Genomic DNA, 9,726 nt, shown 5'->3' with positions numbered 1-9,726 from the left:
CCATATTGCCATCACGTGTCATTTCTGGAAAAAAATTGTATTTAGTTTATATCAATATCAAACCGCTACAGCTCTCGGGACCAATTAAATATTCAAGTCAGTTGGACAAACAACTGTGGTCTTGGATCCCGTAAAAATAAAAGTTATATTCTACTGGGCCGAAACAACTTCCTTAACATATAAGTAGGCCGAAGCGACTCAAATCCATCCCAGCGCGATGTAAACAAACCACAATTTTTCAAAAGAGGAATGTTATATAGCTTGATCTGAAATTGGTTCTGTTCGAAATGCCGAGATGGGAATAAAGGGAGCGAGTAGAGAATTTAGAGTTCCATAATCCACATTACGAAGACTGGTGAACAATGAGAACATATTTGTTACATGTGCTAGAGTTAAAATAAAATAGCGTGTACTCTTACAAATAATAGTTGATTTATTTTTTGAATTCATGTGGTTTGGGAGTAGGATTAGATTGGCCTCCAGTCTATGCATAATGCAAGTTATCGCATTTACTAATTACTGTCTATTATAAAATTAGCAACCGGGGCTAGGCGATCTGTCAGTTATACAAACTCACCCAATGATATGAATTTGACGAAATTATCGGCCGCCCACGACCCACTGCTCAAAAGATGCAGTATTTGCGATCATACTGTTGCCTGGGTAAGAAACGAAAGATCGAAGTATTAATAGTATAGTATAGATAACCTAGGACCTGGGGTAAGGCGGGCACCAGGGTTCCTTCTTTCCCCTGTAGCGGGGTTCGTTTTACCCATTATAGTGGGTAAAACGGACTCCTGACACATTATTCTTTATTTATGCAAAACTTCAGAATTAATCATTATTTCGTAATGAAACCTTCGTTACTCGAAAAGTGCTCCTGATGCTACAACGCGACAAACAATTAGGCCTACGTATATTCTATTTCGTTCGACCAAAGCAGTGAACGTTCGAAGTTAAGGGGTCCCTTTTACCCCACTTTCCCCTAGGGAATTTTCACTACAGCAGTAATTTTAGAAAAAGACAAGTTCAAATATACCGGCTATTTAGGCCTAGTCTGTCTGTAATTTAAGCCTGTTCTATAAATATTATTATGTATAGGCCTACATGCCTAGGCCTAAGCCTATAGCATATTTTCTTTTTTTAGTATTCTGTATTTCACTATAGTAATTTAAGAAAAAGAAATGTTGAAATACATGAAAAAAATATACCGCATGGTAATCCCACTATGCTTCTACACTGTGTTGAGTTGTTAAAATTAAACAATAATTTTTTAGTCCCAAAAGGATGCGACCCCCCCCCCCCCTCTCTCTCTCTCTCTCTCTCTCTCTCTCTTCTCGGGACTAATATGGTTACACTTCTTTACAGTTTTATTCAGTATTGTTCAATGTCTCTTGTGATGGATGGTTTTCAAGATTGAAATTTGATTTCTTGTTTTTATCAATGCGGGTCGTCTGAAGCGACATAACTCTAGACCCACGGATGGCTTGGATTCAGCTTGGATTTAAACGGGATTTCGTTGACTGATATAATTTTAAATGGCGTCGTGAGCGGAGATTAACCGTTACGTTGACGTCATACTCCCGGATCGAGGCTAAATGATAAAGTGTACGAAGCGAGGCCGCTGTTGAGCGATGCCTTAACAAATGACATCTAAACTATTTAAAGTGCAATAAACTAAACACAGATAATGATAAATTATACAATTCCTGGAGACCGTGTGATGACTAATAGAGACGGACAGGTCTTCTGTCTAATAATATCAATAAAAATATTTTTATTTCCCCAATAGGCACGACACCACTGGTGTATAGATTTATCATTATTGTAATATAATATTATGTCCTATATTCAATTGATTTAATGCATGCCCAAAATACAAGTAAGAATGAAAATTTACCCCCTCACTCATTTTGTCCAATTGTTATAAAAATCCAAAAAGGTAAAACATAAATTCGGATATGATGACAGCAGACAAAAGACAGCAGAGATTATTTAGGTGGAGTTAACGCCTGTCAATCAAACGATCGGCCATACTAAGAATCAATCCCATTTCTAGTCAAAAATTACACTGGTGATAACTATGTTCAGAATAAAGTAATTTGACTGAAATTATCATCTATTTTTGAACTGTTATAGCAAGAATGGCTAACTCCTTATAAAAATCTCCCATAATGTATCTTTAAAATACAGATCTTTATTTCGCTTCGTTTTTATACGCCCACATTTTCATGTGGACGTATTATGCCGTTGCCCTTGTCCGTCCGGACGTCTGGACGTCCGTCCGTCCGTCCATCCGTCCGTCCACAATTTGTGACGAAACTTGAAATATAGGTTTATCTCCAAAAGATCTCGACTGCTTTCGATACTGGCATGCATAGGCGTACGAGCTGGGGGGGGGGGGGGGCGAAAATTTGGGCACACAGTTGTATAAAAAATATTGTGTTCTTGAATGTGTCCAATTTAACAGCGAATTTATTATTATTATGTAACATATGGGTATGGTGTTTTTATACGCCCACATTTTCATGTGGACGTATTATGCCGTCGCCCCTGTCCGACGGTCCACAATTGTTTGTGGACCAGATTGTACGAAAAATCACGTTTTTAGCTTGTGGACCCTATAGAGGTCACAATTTTTATCCGAAACTTGAAATGTAAGTTTATAACCCAAAGATCTCGGTTCCTTTCGATATTCGCGCATATCGGACCATAACTTCCTGAATTATGGCCCCAGATTGTACGAAAAATCGCGTTTTTTAGCTTGTGGACCCTATAGAGTTCATAATTTTTATCCGATTTAAAAACCCGTATTATTGTATCACCGTTACACCCAAAGGACGACTGAGTTCGAATTTTGTGAAAATCGGCCCAAAATTGACGAAATGGCCGCCGTTCGTTCTCAAATAGCGTAAAAATATGGTATATCAAGGTCGTGGACCCTATAGACGTCACAATTTTTATCCGATTTTGTTGTAACTCGAAATGTAAGTTTATAACCCAAAGATCTCGGTTCCTGTTGATATTCGCGGATATCGGACCGAAACTTCCTGAATTATGGCCCCTGATTGTACGAAAAATCGCGTTTTTAGCTTGTGGACCCTATCTATAGAGGTCATAATTTTTATCCGATTTGAAAAACCGTATTATTATATCACCGTTACACCCTAAGGATGGCTGAGTTCGAATTTTGTGAAAATCGGCCCAAAATTGACGAAATGGCCGCCGTTCGTTCTCAAATAGCGTAAAAATATGGTATATCAAGGTCGTGGACCCTATAGACGTCACAATTTTTATCCGATTTTGTTGTAACTCGAAACATAAGTTTATAACCCAAAGATCTCGGTTCCTTTCGATATTCGCGCATATCGGACCGTAACTTCCTGAATTGACGAAATGGCCGCCGTTCGTTCTCAAATAGCGTAAAAATATGGTATATCAAGGTCGTGGACCCTATAGACGTCACAATTTTTATCCGATTTTGTTGTAACTCGAAACATAAGTTTATAACCCAAAGATCTCGGTTCTTGTCGATATTCGCGCATATCGGACCGTAACTTCCTGAATTATGGCCTCTGATTGTACGAAAAATCGCGTTTTTAGCTTGTGGACCCTATAGAGTTCATAATTTTTATCCGATTTAAAAAACTGTATTATTATATCACTGTTACACCCTAAGGACGACTGAATTCGAATTTCGTGAAAACAACCCCAAATTGACAGACAAAATGGCCGCCGTCCGTTCTCAAATAGCGTAAAAATATGGTATATCAAGGTTGTGGACCCTATAGAGGTCACAATTTTTATCCGATTTTGTTGAAACTTGAAATGTAAGTTTATAACACAAAGATCTCAGTTCCTTTCGATATTCGCGCATATTGAATTGTAATTTCCTGAATTATGGCCCTTGATAGTTGGAAAAATCACTTTCTTGTTAGCTTGTTCTCTATCCATCTCTCGAAAATGTGGGCGTATCCTGCCTGGCAGCCGCTGGTTATACTTTCGATGTGCTCAACTACATGAAAGGAGGGTCAGATGTTAACATTTGACTCTGACTCAAATCAAAACCAAAATGTGTCTTTCCATTTAAGATAACGAGAAGAATTTTTTCAAGTAGCATAATAATTTCTTTAAACATACATTATGCAAGAGCTAAATCTGCCTATTGCAGGTCTTTCTTTAGGCCTGAAATATTATCTAAATTATTAATTAGACATTAATTAACTTTATTGGATTTGGTTCCGATTTCCAGTTCGACTTCCATTCATAATTTAATCGAGACTGTGTTTTTTATCGTACCGACTTTGGTAATGATGATCGAGGCTAGGCTGAAAATTCAATCGCTAAAATCTCGGTTCACAGTGGATCAATTTGACTGGAATTTTCAGCAAATTCCCTTTACATTATCTAGTTTTTAACTATTATAGTGGGGCTGTCAGCTCTTTATGTAATCTCCCATAATGTATCGTTAATTATATAGGATGAAAAAGAAAAATTAGTATGTTTTAGAAATTAAATGTAAAGTTCATCTATAATATACATGTATGTATTATGTTAAAAGGATGTTGTCAGACCTTGTGACCTTGAGATATTTTATTATTTATTTTATAGTCTACACGGCAATAAAAGTCTTTTTACTCTGTAAACCTTATTTAAAAAATGAGCTTTTTGCAAAAGTCGACAAAACAATAAAATTTATTAGCTTCATCAGATTTACAGTAATTTTGCCTGGATATTATCCTATACAAGAGGTTTAGGAGAGTAAAATTGCATGAATTATCCCGACAAGAAACAATGGCTTTTAACAGGAATAAGGGGTGCTGCTGTGGCACAGTGTGTAAGGCGTTGGCTCGCTCACCCGGAGGTCTCGTGTTTGATCCTATTGGCCGAGAAAGTTCATCGGATTTTCCGGGGTGGTTCCGTCTTGTCAGTGGTGCAGGACGGAGGGCCCGGTAAGATGCATACACGTAACAGAGCCCTCGACAGTTGGAATTCGAATTAAAGAGTATGCCCGTCTTCATTGGCCTAGTCGGTGCAGAACAGTAGGACGTTAAACCCGATTTGATTTCATTTCATTTCATTTCAGGAATAGGGTTGAAAAGAAAAACCCACACGAATACTGTGTTTTTGACCTGACGTAACATGAACATTTAATTTACACATGCATTGATAGCATGCAAGTACTGGTAGAAAGACGACAGGGATTTTAACATAAGGCGACAACCGGACATCACGACATTTTAACCCGACAACCCGACAACATCACGACATCACGACATTTTAACACGACAAAAAATGTCGTAATGTCGCGTGAAAATGTCGTATTGTCGGATTAAAATGTCGGATTGTCGTGGTGTCGGGTTATCGGCCATATTCCTCTTAATACTATGATTATGTTCCCCGGGATTTTGCAGTGCGGTTTCTCCATGTCGTTAGTGCAGGACAAAGGGCCAGGCAAAGAAAAGTGTCAAGTATTGTCGATAGGACAAAAAAACCCTGTGTACACATTAGCGTGCGCATAAAAAAAAGAATCCTTCTCAGTTGAAATTCGATGAAGAAATGCCACGGTCCCTCATAACACACTGAATGGTGTAAGCCCGTCTTCATTAGTCCAGTCGGAGCAGAACAGTAGGTCGTTAAACTGCTGCATTTCATTTCATTTCGTTCTGTCAGAGCAGAACAGTAGGACATCACGACATGGTACCAATCAGCCACCATACCCACCAGACGTAGCGCGACAAACGTAGATCAACTCAATGGAAATAAAATTAAATGAAATGTCCTACTTTTCTGCATCAACCGACCTAATGAAGACGAGCATACGGCATATGAGGAGACATCTCATTTTTCTCCATATATGAAAATATCTGGAAATTCCTTCAACATTTTATTCTTCTAAGGTCGTTGTCACCGGCGACGAATTTACTGATTTAAATAACTTATCTACCACATGACTTGAACGTGGAATGAATCACCACCTTTGATACGTAACTCCTCACTACGCCAAATCCATCCTCGGTATCTACAGTGTACTCATTCCGTTCTACTCCACTATATCCTGGGTTAATCCATAGGGTTTCTACGATTTCAAATTATCTGCTCTGACCTTGATTGTAATTATAGTCTACGAAACCAATCAAAAAACAGTTTACAAACCTGTCGTTTCGCCTTCATATTTATAAGGGTAGATTACCATATTTATGTCCATTTACTAAATGATTTATGTAAATAATGTATATATTTCTAATTCATTTATATTTAATTGTATTATCAAAATCTGTAGTATATTTCGCAGATTTCAAATATGTATAACATCATGTTTGACTTTTGTTATTATTATTACTATTCGTTCTTTGTCTGAAATGTTTCATTCTGTTATGTTTATTATTACTGATGTTATACTTCGCAATTTGATTCGCAAGAACTTGTCTACGACATCACGTGGACACGATCGAACGATTCTCAATAAAACTCTTGAACCTACATAAAAGTCCGGTCTTCAATAATGTCATATACGCATTTAGACTAATTTGGACTTCTCTCATTTAGTCTAACTCCTAACCTTGTCCGATGAGAGTTACTCCCCTTTGCCAACTTCCTTTGCAATTAACGATTTTTGGAATTGGTCGATAAAAACACCACAATCAACAAGGGCGGATAACTTGAATACGTGCCCCCCCCCCCCCATAGATTAACCCAGGGGTTAGTGGAGCAGAACGGAATGAAACCGCTGGGGATACCGAGGATGCGCCAAATCACGATATCGAAAATTCTTGAGTAGTCTACACACGTTTAACGATTGACACTTGAAATGTCAGGCGATATTTTCTTCCGGAAATGAAATAAAATGAAGACAGACGTACGCCTCGCCACCCAATCCTCCTCTATTTATAGATTTAAATTGAAAGTTATGTATCTTAGGCAGGTTCGGATATTGGCAAGTTTATTGTTTCAATAATGTATGAGGACTAGATAATTTCAAACGTCTTTTTTACTAGCTGATCTACTTATTTTGAATATTTTTTAAAATTTTTATCTGTGTTACACATTTACATCTCTGTACTACGCCCTACTTAAAGGAACTAAATCGCTAATATTTGGGACCTAAAAATTGACACAAATGGGTCGCAACGCATTCAATATCTGTTTTCCAGATAAGAAAAATGGCATCATGACTTGTCTAGCCTCGTTCTTCGAGTCCGTTATTACAAATGGCGCTGAAACGCATTATGGTACACGATTTGTGTACGAATGGTAAAATGTTTATTGTCCCGCGCCTTTCGAAGAAATCAGGGGACTATTAAAATGGGTTCGTTCGTCCGTCCGTCCGTCTGTCCGTCCGTCCCTCCGTCTGTCACACTTTTCGGGACACAATAACACTCCTTCTAATTGAGGTAAAATGTTCAAACTTGGTGCAGGTGTTTATTAGATCAATGCCTTGATGGAGTTCGAAGATGGGCATTTTCTGCTTAGGGTAAGCAGTGATAAGCAATTTGATTGGTTGATGCTGTGGAACACGATAACTTTAGTTATAATTAAGTGAGAGTGATGAAACTTGGTGTATAGTTTCATTACATCAATACCTTGACTAAGTTCGATAATGAGCATTTTCTGCTCAGGGTAAGCAGAGCATTAAGCATTTTGATTGGTCGAGACATTGAATTACAATAACTCTCGTTCTAATTGAGGTAAAATGTTCAAACTTGGTGTAGGCGTTCATTAGGTGAATGCCTTGATGGAGTTCGGTGATACACATTGTCTGCTTACGGTAAGCGGAGATAATTAATATGATTTGTTGATACTTTGGGGCATGATAACTTTGGTTATAATTAAGTGAGAGTGATGAAACTCCGAGTATAGATTCATCATATCATTACCTTGACTAAGAATTTTTTGCTTAGGCTAAGGAGCGATAAGCAATTTGATTGGTCAAGACTTTGGAACATAACAACCCTGCTTTTAATTGAGGTAGAATGTTTAAACTTGATGTAGATGTTCATTAGGTGAATGTCTTGACTGAGTTCAATAATTAATAACATTTCAAGCTAAAGCTAAGCAGAGCTAAGCAATTTCATTGATCGATGCTTTGGGACAAGATAACTTTGATTCTACCTGATAAAGAGTGATGAAACTTGGTGTATAGTTGGTAATCAGTTTGATTGCTTGATACTTTTGAAAAAAATAAATGTGCAATTAATTAATATGTGTCATCTATTTATTTTGGGATTTCGGCGGGGGACATCAGCCTCATGCACTGTTGGCTTGTTTTGTCTTAAATATTGGATATCAGAAGCCCATCTTTTCCCGGTAAGATCACAACATCAATATTGATTTAAATTGACAAATAATACCTGTTTTCAATGTCGAAGAGTTTGGATGATACTGAATTAGAGACTTGGCTACTTTAAAAGAGTCTTGCGGGCCGACGGTGAAGGAGATGGCCTCGGGCATCACTTAAACAAATATTCTTCTCATCAAGACTATTCAGTTTCGTTTCTCACTATGTTTAATAAACCACACAGAAGTTACTTGGACTCAGTCTTAATTTAATAAGACCAGACATATCGCGGTCACAAATAAACGTGTTGTTATTCAAATAATTGTACTTTTATCTCATTTTTGGGAAAAATTGGCCGATTATTTTACAGAAATGGATTGATTTTTGATAGTGGGTTACTATTTGTTAGGATTTGGTGATCAAGAGAGGTAACTGGAACATTTATGCAAGTTTTCTACGAATTAACTCATTTTTTAAAAATATATATAATTGAAGTATTCTATTAGTTTTTCACAATATTGAGATAATATGTGGTTGTATTTACCTGTAGTTAGTATTTGGTGGTTTTGGGTAGTACTGGGTAAATCGTTCTGCCTCTTTCCGTTAAGTGGGATTTTAAGTGGGATTTTGTCACTTTAAGATAATACACTTAATATTAATGGAGAATTGTGTACTTAAGTTTACCTGTGAATGGCAGCCCCCTTAAATGACAATAAGTTTAACCCAAATTGGCGTTATGGATTTAAACTCAATTTTGAAGGAATTTAGCTTATTCAAACTTATTCAAATGTAGTGGCTTGAATCCATTAGGTGCACCTTAATTTGGAAATTTTAACTTTTTCGGACACATTTACACATTGTTATAAAAAGCTTGGCTCCATGGAGGTGGAGGGAAGCTACACTGTATTTGGACGCTCAATTTCTCTTGTCCTAAACAATCAGGGGGGGGGGGGCTGAATGGTTAACACGTGCGCGCTGTATCATAAGGTCTTGAGTCAACTGGTTTGGTTTCGATTGCCCGGTTGTACGTGACACGGAGCAGGGTCGCCTGTCCAACCTCGTGGGTTTTCTCGCCCCCCTCCCGCTACAAAACCCTACGCGCAAGCGAATTATTGAAATAAAATTGAACCATGTGTTAGTCCCGAAACAAGAAAACTACACAATCGCTATAATCTTTTTTTATTAGCCTTGTTTGTCATGTGATTTGCTTACGGGAGAATCCATTTCCAGCTGGTATTTGTTGTTAGTCGTTGTCACAGGATGGTCGGGGCGTGACCGTTTTGGGAAATAAACAAGACTAAATACAAAACTAAGAATTCAGTTTATATAATACAAGATTGCAGTACAACAATTCTTTAAGTACGCGCACTGGATAAATTATGAAGTTGCTGCTGTAAAAGGTCCAACCGTCGGCAATACCATAGATACAATTCATCAGCAATACCATA

Source organism: Patella vulgata, chromosome 3 (genome assembly GCF_932274485.2).
Source record: "Patella vulgata chromosome 3, xgPatVulg1.2, whole genome shotgun sequence".
In the NCBI taxonomy this organism is placed as follows: Eukaryota; Metazoa; Mollusca; class Gastropoda; family Patellidae; genus Patella; species Patella vulgata.
Note: the sequence above shows the minus strand (reverse complement) of the source record.